The sequence below is a fragment of the Hyalella azteca genome, unplaced genomic scaffold (genome assembly GCF_000764305.2).
Source record: "Hyalella azteca isolate HAZT.00-mixed unplaced genomic scaffold, Hazt_2.0.2 contig17412, whole genome shotgun sequence".
NCBI lineage: Eukaryota > Metazoa > Arthropoda > Malacostraca > Amphipoda > Hyalellidae > Hyalella > Hyalella azteca.
The window spans coordinates 227,381-239,550 of NW_025947196.1; positions in this window are offsets into that span (position 1 = coordinate 227,381).

Sequence of the window (12,170 nt, forward strand, 5' to 3'; positions counted from 1 at the left end):
TGCAATAAAAATAAATATAGAATCAGAATTTATACAACTGACAGCTCGATCTATAGGCTGCGCAGCTGCAGTCTTTTTCTTTTTACTAATTTTTCTAGGCAGGCAAAAACCCTGCGAATTAGCTTTCTATTGCATCATGTAGACATTAACTTCCATACAATCCTTAAAAAGATTTGAAACCGTTCACGACATAAAGAATTTATTTTCCCCTAATGTTATTCAACTCTGCAATGCACTATTACTGTTCAGCATGGATTTCCACTACATGTATGCGCTTATGTTTTTCTCCAAAGATATTTTCTACAATTCGTCCTTGGAATTGCAATTCCCACGAATTTATCCAAATCACACTAAAGGGAACTTTACTGAACAATTCTTGTTGCCATTCGCTTCCTGTCGTGTTGCTGGGTGCTTGTGTTGTGCTTCCTTAATTAAATAAATTGAATAAAATATTCGTTATTTTTCACGCAATCGTTCCATTTGTTCTGAGTATTTGCTTTTGCACTACAATTCTCTCTCTTTTCCATTAATTTTTTTATTGCCTGTAAATTCTTATTATCTGAAATGTGACTTCCTCCGTTCATTCTGATTACCGCAGTAATTTAGGGAACAGAGTCGGTTTATATAAATTATAATCTCCCCGCATTTTTTCATTGATTTTAATTTCAATATTTTCTGCTGGTACTCTTATATCTATCAAAAAATTATGATATGTATTTAAGCTTGCTCGAATCTCGAATTAACTTATCTGTTGAATAAGTTAATTTTCAATTTGCACTTTTTTAACCTCTTAAATACGTCAATGTATTTTACAAGTTTTCTATTCAAATTTAATCAATTTTGATTAATTTCCAGTTAAATTTATACTGGATTCCCAGCAATCCCATGTGGAAAAGCTAACATTTTCTTACGTGGCCTCTTGAACGTATTTTCTTGATACTTTTTCAAGGCCTCGAAGAAGATCTTGTCTTTCGAAAGTCATGTTTATTTGTGTCAGTCTGCCCGCAAATAAATGTCTGTTTACTCGCACCCTACAGGAAGACATTTTATCGAACGCGGATACAAAAAGCAGGAAAAACTTACGTGGATCACTTTTGGTTTGTTTTTTTGGACTAATATTTGTTATAAATAAAGAATGTACTCCTATACCTGTATCTTGAGTACATTAATATATCTTGGGTACATTATAATTTAATGCTGCAATGTTCAAGTATTCAACAGCGCGACGATGAACAACAACGAGAGCATAGAGGCGTGCTCTATACTTTATTATACTCTAGAAATATATTTCATACATAATACCTTATTGATCTTCAAATTACTCTCATTTTAGTTAGGTCTGTACTGAGTGATTGATTTTTATTCGCAAATAATTCTATTAAAGAATCGCATTCAAAAACTTTCATTGAATGAGGTCAGTTTTTAGTATACAGTAAGTTTGATGAACATAGTGAAGTACTGGAAACGTATTCTAATATTGTAGAAAACAGAGATTTTTTTGGATCATTGAATAAGTTGGTGGCTGAAGACAATATCCTGTTGAGGTTACTTATTGCTAATTGATTGAGACTGCTAAGAATGCATCATCATTCATATTAATTTGCACTAGGCAGGCAATCCAGCAATGAGTAAAAAAACTAGTCAGTCTGGAGAGACTATTTGAGCTTAGAGTCTGATAAAAAAGCCATTCTGTTCTCGTCTCCAGTTCTGAAGGCCCCTTAACATGGCAAGTTCTGCACTTAACATCTCGTGAGACATTAAAATGTTCAGACTTTACGTCGAAGTTTTCTACGTTCAGAGATCAACCTAAAAATGCTCATCTTCTTTAGACCGATGAAAAACTTTTTTTTATCCCGTCATCACTCTATTTACAATCTTTGGTATCAAAATTTGTGTAATATAAACATCGTTAATGCTAACAAATTCAGGAGTAATTATTGAACGTCGATTATTATTTTTAAATGTCACCTGATTTCGACCGAAACCCCGCGATCTAACTAACACCTTCGCCTAGTCTTACCACTTTGAAACTAATAATTCATCATGATGAATCATTCCTCGATTATTTTTAAATAACAAAGATGGTGAAATAATTTATTTTGTGAATTTTGCTTTTCAATTTAGATCAAGAATTTTCAGTTGGAATTTAACTACGTCAATAATATCCTTGAATCAGGCGGTACCACATATACTACGATGCTAATCAGCAACTTGAATGCATCTATGTTACGAGTTGCATAAATCATGAATTTTGCTAAAATGAAACGAATTGATTTTAATTTTTAGTCAAAACCATATCATAATCGTGAAGTTTAAATTAAAAAATTATTTCTTCTGCAAACACTACCTTCTAGCTCAATTTCATAAGAATTAAAATGAAATTAGGATTTAAATTTGTTGTAAACCTGGACGAAAAATCACACGTGGACTCATCACATACGAAAGTAAATTCGTGGTCTTCCCTGATTCGTTGAGCATATTGAACGCTAGTGGAGTGCCAGATGTGGGGAGAAATCGAACGTTTCTGCGCGCAGGTGTTAGCTCATTACAGCGCTATGAGCGGTGACTCACACACTCAACTCAAACTCTCTTCCTAAATACTCTTCAATTTGGTTGAAACTTGTCATATTGTGTTTTAATTTTTAAATTTTTCTCATCTATTCCATATGCACGTGTACTGAATGTGAAGGTGGTTAAAAAGGAAAAGTGACGTGTGTCCCTCTTTAAAATTTGAAATGAATTGCTATTTTTGTGCGTCATAATTGAAGACATTTGTGAATGTGTTCTGCAACTTTTAACAGGCAGTAACAATTTTAATACGGTAAATTTTTATTAGAGTGTTGGAAGAATTCTGGTTTCTAAACTGTTTGATTATATTTTTATAAGTGGTCATTATTAGGAGAAAGTTACGGAACACCACAGTGATATGTAGCGTCATGGTAAACCATGTTTAGAAGCGAGGAGTGATATCTGCGTGACAAATGAAACATGTTTGCAGTCACCATATCCGTTCACGAATTTCAAACCTTACTTACATCTTTATCTCGTTCAATTTATTTCCAGTTTCGAGAATTTGTCTACTAATAATTCCTTTACGTTTATCGGGTTTGCAAAATAAGGACATTTTTCTCTCTTTCAATTTTTTACAAATCGCATTCACTTCATATCTAATTCTCTAATTTTTTATTAAAATTCTGTTTTTTTTACGTAGAATGAACTGTGAGTGTACCAAAAACATGATACATAATTAATTTATCACTAGGCGCATAAATGAAAGCTAAATAAAAATAAAATTTTCATTGCAGTTGTAGTAAAATTCGGGGTCCCCCCGGTTTTACCCCGCGCTCTCAGTACGCGTATTGATACTTGTATCCGAACAACTTTATACTCACTACCGGGAAAATCCAGAGCGACATAAAATTTTTACTTTTTCCATCATAACTCGGCAACGGCTGCTAATTGCAAGGAACTGGTACTGTAGCTGCGCCGCTCGCCAGTCTTATTTCAAAGCCCCGCTGGGGATTTTGTTGAGAATTTGTGGCTGTCATCATCCCATTCTTTCAGGCAGGATGTGAAAAGTTCCTGTAATAATAATAAGTTTATTCCCACTTATCTGTTCATTACTCAGATTAAATTGGTAGAATTTATATTGAATTATAACTTATATCGTCGAATTCAGTAGTGTAACCGAGAAGAGAAAAATCAATGCCGTTTAAATAAATCATCGATATGATCTGGAGTGCCAAGTTATTTTTTTTAAAGCAGGGCCACATGGTAATAGAACTTGAGGTCGGGTTTAGGACTGCAGGCCATTTCCAATCCAATACAAAAAACTCTTCGGTTCTGCATCTCCTACTTAAATCAGCTTGACATTCGTCAGCATTTGGTGTCCATAAATGCATGTTCTTAAAGGGCTGGTGATGTGCTCACGTTTGTGGTTTTCAAAATTTCAACCTTGCCAAACCTCGATAAATGAGATTTGTTTTCAATGCATTTACTTCACAAGTTAGCTATGATTCGGCATTATATAAGTGTAGAAGCGTCAGAAGATCTCAACACGACTGCATGGTTCATTTACTCACTGATATCATCGTTTATTGGAAGTTCCTCTACAACAATAGGCAGACCTACAATTCAAGATGAGTTTAATTCAAACAATGCCGAGCATTTCAATTGTGCAAAGAAAGTCTAATTAATCTTGTTTTTGCGATCGGTCATTATTGATACTCGTGGATTTAGTATTCACGTTCCCTCAAGCCACAGATAATCATGAACAGTGATAATCGAAAAAAGAAATAAGTTCAATTCTCAAATTATTATCAATGTATTATTATTTATTAATTATTATCAAATCAAATTATTATCAATTCTCAATGTGAAAAAATATAATAATACTAAAAATAAAAATATCAAGATATATTACCATATAACCATTGAAGCGCTATCAATAAAAGAACAGTGAATTTTATTGGCCTCCTTTTCATCCTTTAATTATTAATCAAATAAGGGAGGGCTAATTTGTCATAGGGAATAATTAGAGACTAGAATTTGGAGAGCGGTGAACATTTTTACGCTTGATTTGAATAACATTACTTTCATGTGTAAGCCAAGTTACTGTGAGTTGTTTGCTAGCTAAGTCGTGTTGTATGAACGTGGTAGCGAAATTAACTTAATTATTCTATATCTAGACATTTAGTTTTTTCTAAATTCTCATAATCCAATACAGAGTTGTATTCAATATTCGTTCAATAGTTATATTTATTTCAAATGGATTCATTTCATCCTAAAATCATAAAAATATCATAAAACCTGCAGGTGAAATCAAAGCAATATGTCGGTTTGAGGTCAGCCACGTCATGTCGGCATAAAAAAATATCATTGATGCATTGAAGCCAAATTACCTACTCATTATAGGTGCCAATTGATCATCAATGCCGGACTTCTCTTCTTCATTCTCAACTCAATTGAATTATGACCGTCATAGATTCTGTATGACCGTCATAGATCATAGGCTATAATTCACTCATAATTCTTATAGTGGAGTATTCATCGGCTTGGCCCCCTAGCTCTATTTGGTGAGGAATTTTATTCCCTGCGGACCACTTTAAAAGAATTGATTTGTGTTCTCCAAAGAGCTAATGTCTTCTGTATTTCCTGCTAAGACTATTATACGCATCTCCAATTATATACGAAGAAATCGAAATGAAACATACCGTTCAGCTCTCATTGTGCTAGCAACAACAAAGGAACGTTCAGAGATAACCAGAACGATTTTATTAGTNGGTTAGGTTAATTCGACTCCAGGCTGTTTATATAATGAAAATCTGACGCTGTTACACGCAGTTTGACGTTGGGTCCCTGACGCCGCCAAGTCCCACCTTAATGGAAGACGCTGCTTGAGCGCATTGTATGAGACATCGTGGGATTTATGATGGTTTAGTTTATTGTAGTTTATTGATATTGATATTAAAATGTAGGGGGCACTGGGATATTCTGGATTAGTGTATTGTTACACCTTTATTCTTTATACCGCAGGAATAATCTATCCAGAGCAAGGTTATCCTGCTACTTTGAACATAAATTAAGCTTCATACATAATTAAGTGCACTTATCATGTCCGTTCTTCCTCCGAATGAACCCAAAACAAAATTTCGTAAATAGTTTAGCTTCATGACGCAATTTCCATGCAGCGTAGCATAGCCAAAGGTCCTAATAATAAAAATATTTCACAAATGACAAAAAATGCGTTTTAATTTCAAATCTTGTCAATCATATGCAATTGAGAGTTCCACATAATAATCAAATTTAAGGGGAGCATGTAGGTCAAAATCTATTTTTTATATTTAGGAAAGGATCATCTCTATCATGGTACACATATGTAAAATCGAAAATGACGACTATTTTGTTCATGTGAATTTTTCGAAAAAAATTAAAGAAAACGTAAAATTCATAGAAAACGGCCAAAAAGGGTGTACTCTAAAAAAGCTTATAACTGTTGCAAATTACATGCTACAACATCGAGTCACATATCATTCGATGCGTAAAGACAATATCTAGCGATTGTCGGGCCACTTTTTCAATTTTTTTCTTGGTTCTCTTGTTATGATGATTTTTCTGAAAAAATTTTGAATTTTCGAAATTTCCCCCAATTCCATATATAATCCAAACTAAAACGAAATCGAAAAAATTGGCTCGACAATCGCTAGATCTTTTTATTACGAATCGAATGGTACATGTCACATCGCTGTAGCTTCAAAACTCTAGGAGTTATAAAGTTTGCCGTGACAAAAAGTGTGAATGTTCAGTACAGCCCGACAAAGTCCCGTAAGCACCCGAATTGCTACTCAATGTAGCAAGGATACGAAACTAAACGTTACTGGAGCTTGTACCAGTCAAGAACGGTGGGAGCGACTACATGCACATCTCCCTGTTCAACGACAGGAGGGTGACTGAGCTTCACTCCGAGTAGAGACTCTATTTATAGGCTGGGCAGCGAATTTCCCTCAGTCTTATTTCTTAAAGACCCCGCCCACCTCCCTCCCTTGCGTAATCTCTAGTGAACGCATAAATCAACGTACAGAGATGGTAAAGGTACCGTTGGATAGCTCAGAATGTCAGCTTTAAGATGAGACTAAAAACCGGAAAAGCCAAAACTGTCTATTTTGGACCTACAAATTTCGAAATGTGAAGTTTTAAACGTAATTGTGTCCACTTACCTATAGCTATTGAACGAGGATAAGGTTCGCGGATGTAGCAGTTATAATTCTTCGAGCTCGGATAAGTTCGGTTGAACAAGGCCGGGTACGTCGAGTTCAGCAGCAGGCACTGCCTGCTGGTGCTGTGCACGCACAGAGTTAGGAAGCCTGTGCCGCTCAGCATTGCCTGCATCGCGCAGTAGATGGACGTTACTGCTGAGTAGTTCTTCGATGCCACGCCAAGTTGGAGAAGTTTTTCCACTGACACAGCTATGGCGGAGTACTTGACGAAAGTTCCAAAAGTTTCCTCCACAACCGCAAGTATCACAAACCCCAGCAGTGTTGTGATAACCATTCTTATGTTCTCCATTATCACTGCAACTTTTTTTATCCTGTGAGTATCTGAATCTTACAAGTGTTGTTTAACTCCTGAAATTCAAACATAGACTAAGGGTACTATAAGGGCACATTTGACGAATTTCTTCTCGAACTGATCAAAAGACCAGTTCAGTGTTAGACAGATAATCGAACAGCCTGGCTAGTGCACAGTTTTCCTCAAGATTTAGCATGTACGAGATGAAACTCTCATCAATACCATCTTACAGACAAGATTTAGCATGTATGATGTGAAACCCTCAGAAATACCGTCTTACAGACAAGATTTAGCATGTACGAGATGAAACTCATCATTGCCCTCTTACAGTTCCTTGTCATTTATCTCAGCATCTTTTATTGGACGTATGCATTTTCACGTATAATAACTTCCAGTTGTAACTAACCGAAACATAAGTGCCATTAATAAGTACCGTAAGTTGGGTAAACACTTCACTCGCTTTCGAAATATTAGACGACTGTATTTCAACCTAATTTTATTCCTCGATCTGAAATTTTGGTTGAATGTCCATACGGTTGTTGAATGGGTATTGCTTGATTGATTTGGGTTAAAAATTTACTTTGAAATTTATTATACCTTTTTTTAAAAATTATTTTATTATTATTATAATTATTATTGATTATTATTAATAATGAAAATTATTTAAGTTCACGGTTTTCAAATTTCAGTGATAATAAAGAAATACCTGACAATGCCGGTCCAAATATCCAACAATGACGGTCCTCGCCCTATAATGACGAGGATCATAAGTATGAGCCTCATTCCTAATAACTGAGGTCTCGGACAAATTAACGGCCGGACTCGCGGCCGCGGTCGCAAGGCCAATCTCCAAATTCAGTGAACAAAGAATATCTCCCAAACTAATGAACGCAGCTGGATGAAACTTGGTACACGCATTCTTTAGGACCTAACGGGACAAGTTTAGCTCATGCAAATTGTTTAGATTTCGTCTTCATTCGTGAGTTAAATGACGATACGTGCCGAAATTCGCAGTGAACTAGACATTTCTTCCAAAGTACTGAACAGATTCGAACGAAATTTTGAATATATATTCCAAACTATCTAACTGTGATGGTTAGCTCGTGAAAATTTTTATTTTGCCTTCGTTCGCGAGTTTTTTTCCATTTCACCCTCATTCGTAATTTAAACAGCAATACGTGATTGCATTCGCAGTGAACAAGAAATTTCTTTTAAACTAATGAACAGATTTGAACGAAACTTTGCATATATATGCCAAACCTCCCAATGGTGATGTTTAGCTCGTGACTATTTTTTTCGATTTTGCCTTTGTTCGTGAGTTATACTTATATACGGAGAAACGACTGGCATTTCAGAGGCCGATTTTTAAATTGACATTGACCAAGAGCCAATACGTATAGCCGTATAACCCGCGAACGAAGACGAAATCCCGAGCTAAACATCATCGTTTGGTAGTTAGGAATGTATATTCAAAATTTCTTACAAATCTTTTCAGTAGTTTGGAAGAAATTCCTTGATCACTGCGAATTTCGGTCCGTATCGCCATATAACTCACGAAAGAAGGCGAAATATATAAAATTTTCTACAGTCAAACATCACCGTTAGGTCCTACTGAATACGTGCACCAAGTTTCATTTAGCTACGCTCTTTACTTTGAGAGATATTCTTTGTTCACTAGATTGGGAGACCGGCCGAGAGTCCGGCGTAAAATTTTCTCAACTGTTTTCATTAGCACTTCAATTACACAAAAACGAAAATAAGGGGTTCCGAAGCAACGAACATAGTAGAACAAAATTTACTTCTAACGCCAAGTTTTGTGTTAAAATCTTGTTTAGATCAAAGAAAATATCTGTAATAATATCAAACGCGTCCGTGTCCAGAGGGAACGCCAGTCGCACTGACGACTTATTTCTGCAGGTTTGTGATCGAGTAATTCGTACAAAATATGGGTCATGCCTCGATGCTGATTTTCGAAGAAATCTCAAGTTAATTTGGCCTGACGAGAATATTAGAAAAGAATCGTGACAACCAGAGACAATCATGTATAGCCTGTCGAAGAGCGCTTCCCTACATTGAATAGAGACGTGAACGTTCATTTTCCGTGCGAAGTATCAGCTGCCTTGCATTTAGTGGACACAAGTGCGCGTGGAATTGGTGCTACATGTTCGCTGCAATTTGGAATTCATTGGTGATTTGCAGAAATTCGTGTTAGTGCTAAGTTAGATATTCATAGCTTCCGAGCATTCGCACGGCCCCGCAATACTCGGCATACTTCTTCGATTCAAAGCCTATGGCTCACCAGTCAATTCTGGAATATTCGTCACGTACTCTAGCTCTCCTTGGCGACGAACAATTTGAAACTGCGATTGGCTGTTTTTTTACCAAACGTAACGATCGGGCTGCTCGACTACTGTTGCGTCATATATAATTTCAAAAAATACTTTACAGTTTTAAATACGCATGAGAAGGCTCGTTGATCGGATCAATAACAATAAGAGGTGATACACTGATCCTTATATACTTTAAATCAAAGACCTGATGGCTGTTTACAAGTACCCCGCTTAAGTTTTTCCAGTTTTCTATTTTGAATTTTCTCATTGTACGGGTAATATATCAGCAAAACTTGCTGGAGTATCGTGATCTAAATGGCTCCGTTTAGTAGATAGGAAATATCAGCTCCAGTGACCGAAAACGACGGTCGGGGGGAGGGAGGGGTTGGGGGGCTACAGCTGAGCCCAAGACGGCGCAATCGCGACCGGGGTCGACGGCTTGACTGATAATGAACAACCAAGTCCCGTTGGAGGGAGCAGTGCGCAATCTCTTGAGCCTGGTCTTTATTCGAGTGGCAATGCCTCGGCTATCAATCAATATTACATTCAAAGAGTTTTAGTAACGTATGGTAAAAACATGCGATTCAATTTTCAAAGAACACGACAACTAATCTATTGAAAATTTATTCCTGCAGTTGATCATCATTTGACATCATATTTAAGCCGCATGACCCCAGTCACAATACTAGCACGATGCTTCTCACGTTTCACAAAGTCGACCAAGTATCTTATCACAGTTGGTGGAAGAACAAAGTCGACCATGAACCGTATCACAGTTGGTGGAAGAACAAAGTCGACCATGAACCATATCACAGTTGGTGGAAGAACAAAGTCGACCTTGAACCGTATCACAGTTGAAGGAAGAACCGTATCACAGTTGGAGGAAGAACAAAGTCGACCATGAACCGTATCACAGTTGGTAGAAGAACCAACCGTATCACAGTTGGAGGAAGACCCGTATCTCAGTTGGAGGAAGAACCGTAACACAGTTGGAGGAAGAACCGTATCACAGTTGGAGGAAGAACCGTATCACAGTTGGAGGAAACACCATATCACAGTTGGAGGAAGAACCGTATCACAGTTGGAGGAAGAACCGTATCACAGTTGGTGGAAGAACCGTATCACAGTTGGTGGAAGAACCGTATCACAGTTGGTGGAAGATAGCTCAACAATAACCGAACATGAGATATAATTTAGCGTAACTCGTTGTGGTAATTGCAAGTGACATATGCGACAAGTTTCTCGGTGGGATGGTTTTGTGATGAGCTTATGAGATGAAATTCTTTATTTTTTCACTAGTAAGAGTTACTTGAAGGCTGGACTTACCATGGGATATTTTTGGCTAAATTCATTGTTTGAACACAATAATAATACCATCAATATAAAACTATACGTCAATTTTATTAACGTAAGTCGCATCCATGAAATTATAGTTAAAGAGAAGTGGACTCGAGAGAAAAGTTTCTGAGCTCCAAGTTCCTTGCCATTAGCGCTGATCCAACAGTCTGGTAATTCGGTGCTCTATTTTCGAACAGCATTCAGGACTATTGGCATTCGCGTATTTAAGACTTATCCATCCGCCACAGGCTTAACGCTTGATTAGAGCTAGAGGATAAAGATAACATGGATACCATTAGTTAATATTATAAGAAATGATCCTACCGCATTGAATTGTCAAGACAACCGAAGAAGTTGAGGTGACAGGAGCATTGCGTATATTGAAATAAAGGCAACATGCAGGGAAAAACGGTCAAAGTTCACAAACGGTCAAAGGTCATCCATAAAACCTTCTTAATTCACATTACCGTTTAAAGATTGTCACCTTTTAATCGCAGCCCATGAATTTTCGTGCGTAACCAACTGTGCGATCATGTTCTTCAAAATGTGTCTCATTTATTTATTTTTTTCCGCGGACTCTAAATTGAAAGAAGTCTACGTGTTATGTGGCTAAATGAAACGTAACGAACCAGTCAAAAAATGTTCGTACGCCGTTTCCGTCTATTATGGACAAAACTTTTACTCGGGATAACTTTTGCGTAATTGCAGGATAAGAACATAAACGCTGTATTTGCCACCAAATTTTAGTTTACCAAAATAATAACATTGTATCTGGCCGAAATATCATCGTTATAACAGTGATAACATAATAAGGTGAAAATATCAAGTAATAATAATTAAACGCACGTACGACTTACACTTTACGACTTTATAGTTTTCATCGTTGGTCTTAGTTTTGCGGCGAATATACAGAAGAGGTTTTGAAGTCATGGTATGAAACATGCTGCCGATCGATTACAGTCTGTGTTTTTGGTGAGCCAATTAAAGATAAGCGACATTTAATTCTAACTTATGTATTATCTTTACAATGTAAGTAGAAGGTGTGCCAACAGATTAACCCGGAGCTTTCGATACCACAGACGTGCTCATAGTAAAATATGTTACGCAAGGAATTCTATTCTACTCGTACCGACCAAAGTCAAGTCTTAAATGGCGGTGCGAGAAATGCTTGAACACCAGAACCTCGTACAACGTAGATCAGTACTTTATGCAACCAGAATGTTCCCTTACCCCCTAAATTTTAATTTCAATATCAATAAACTCAACCCTCTTACATCCCACGATGTCTTATACAATGTGCTCAAGCAGCGTCTTCCATAAAGGTGCGACTTGGCGTCAGGGACCCAACCTCAAACTGCGTGTAACAGGGTCAAATTTTCATTATTAACACAACCTTGAGTCGAATTAACCTAACCTTAGTTTCCCCCAAATAGT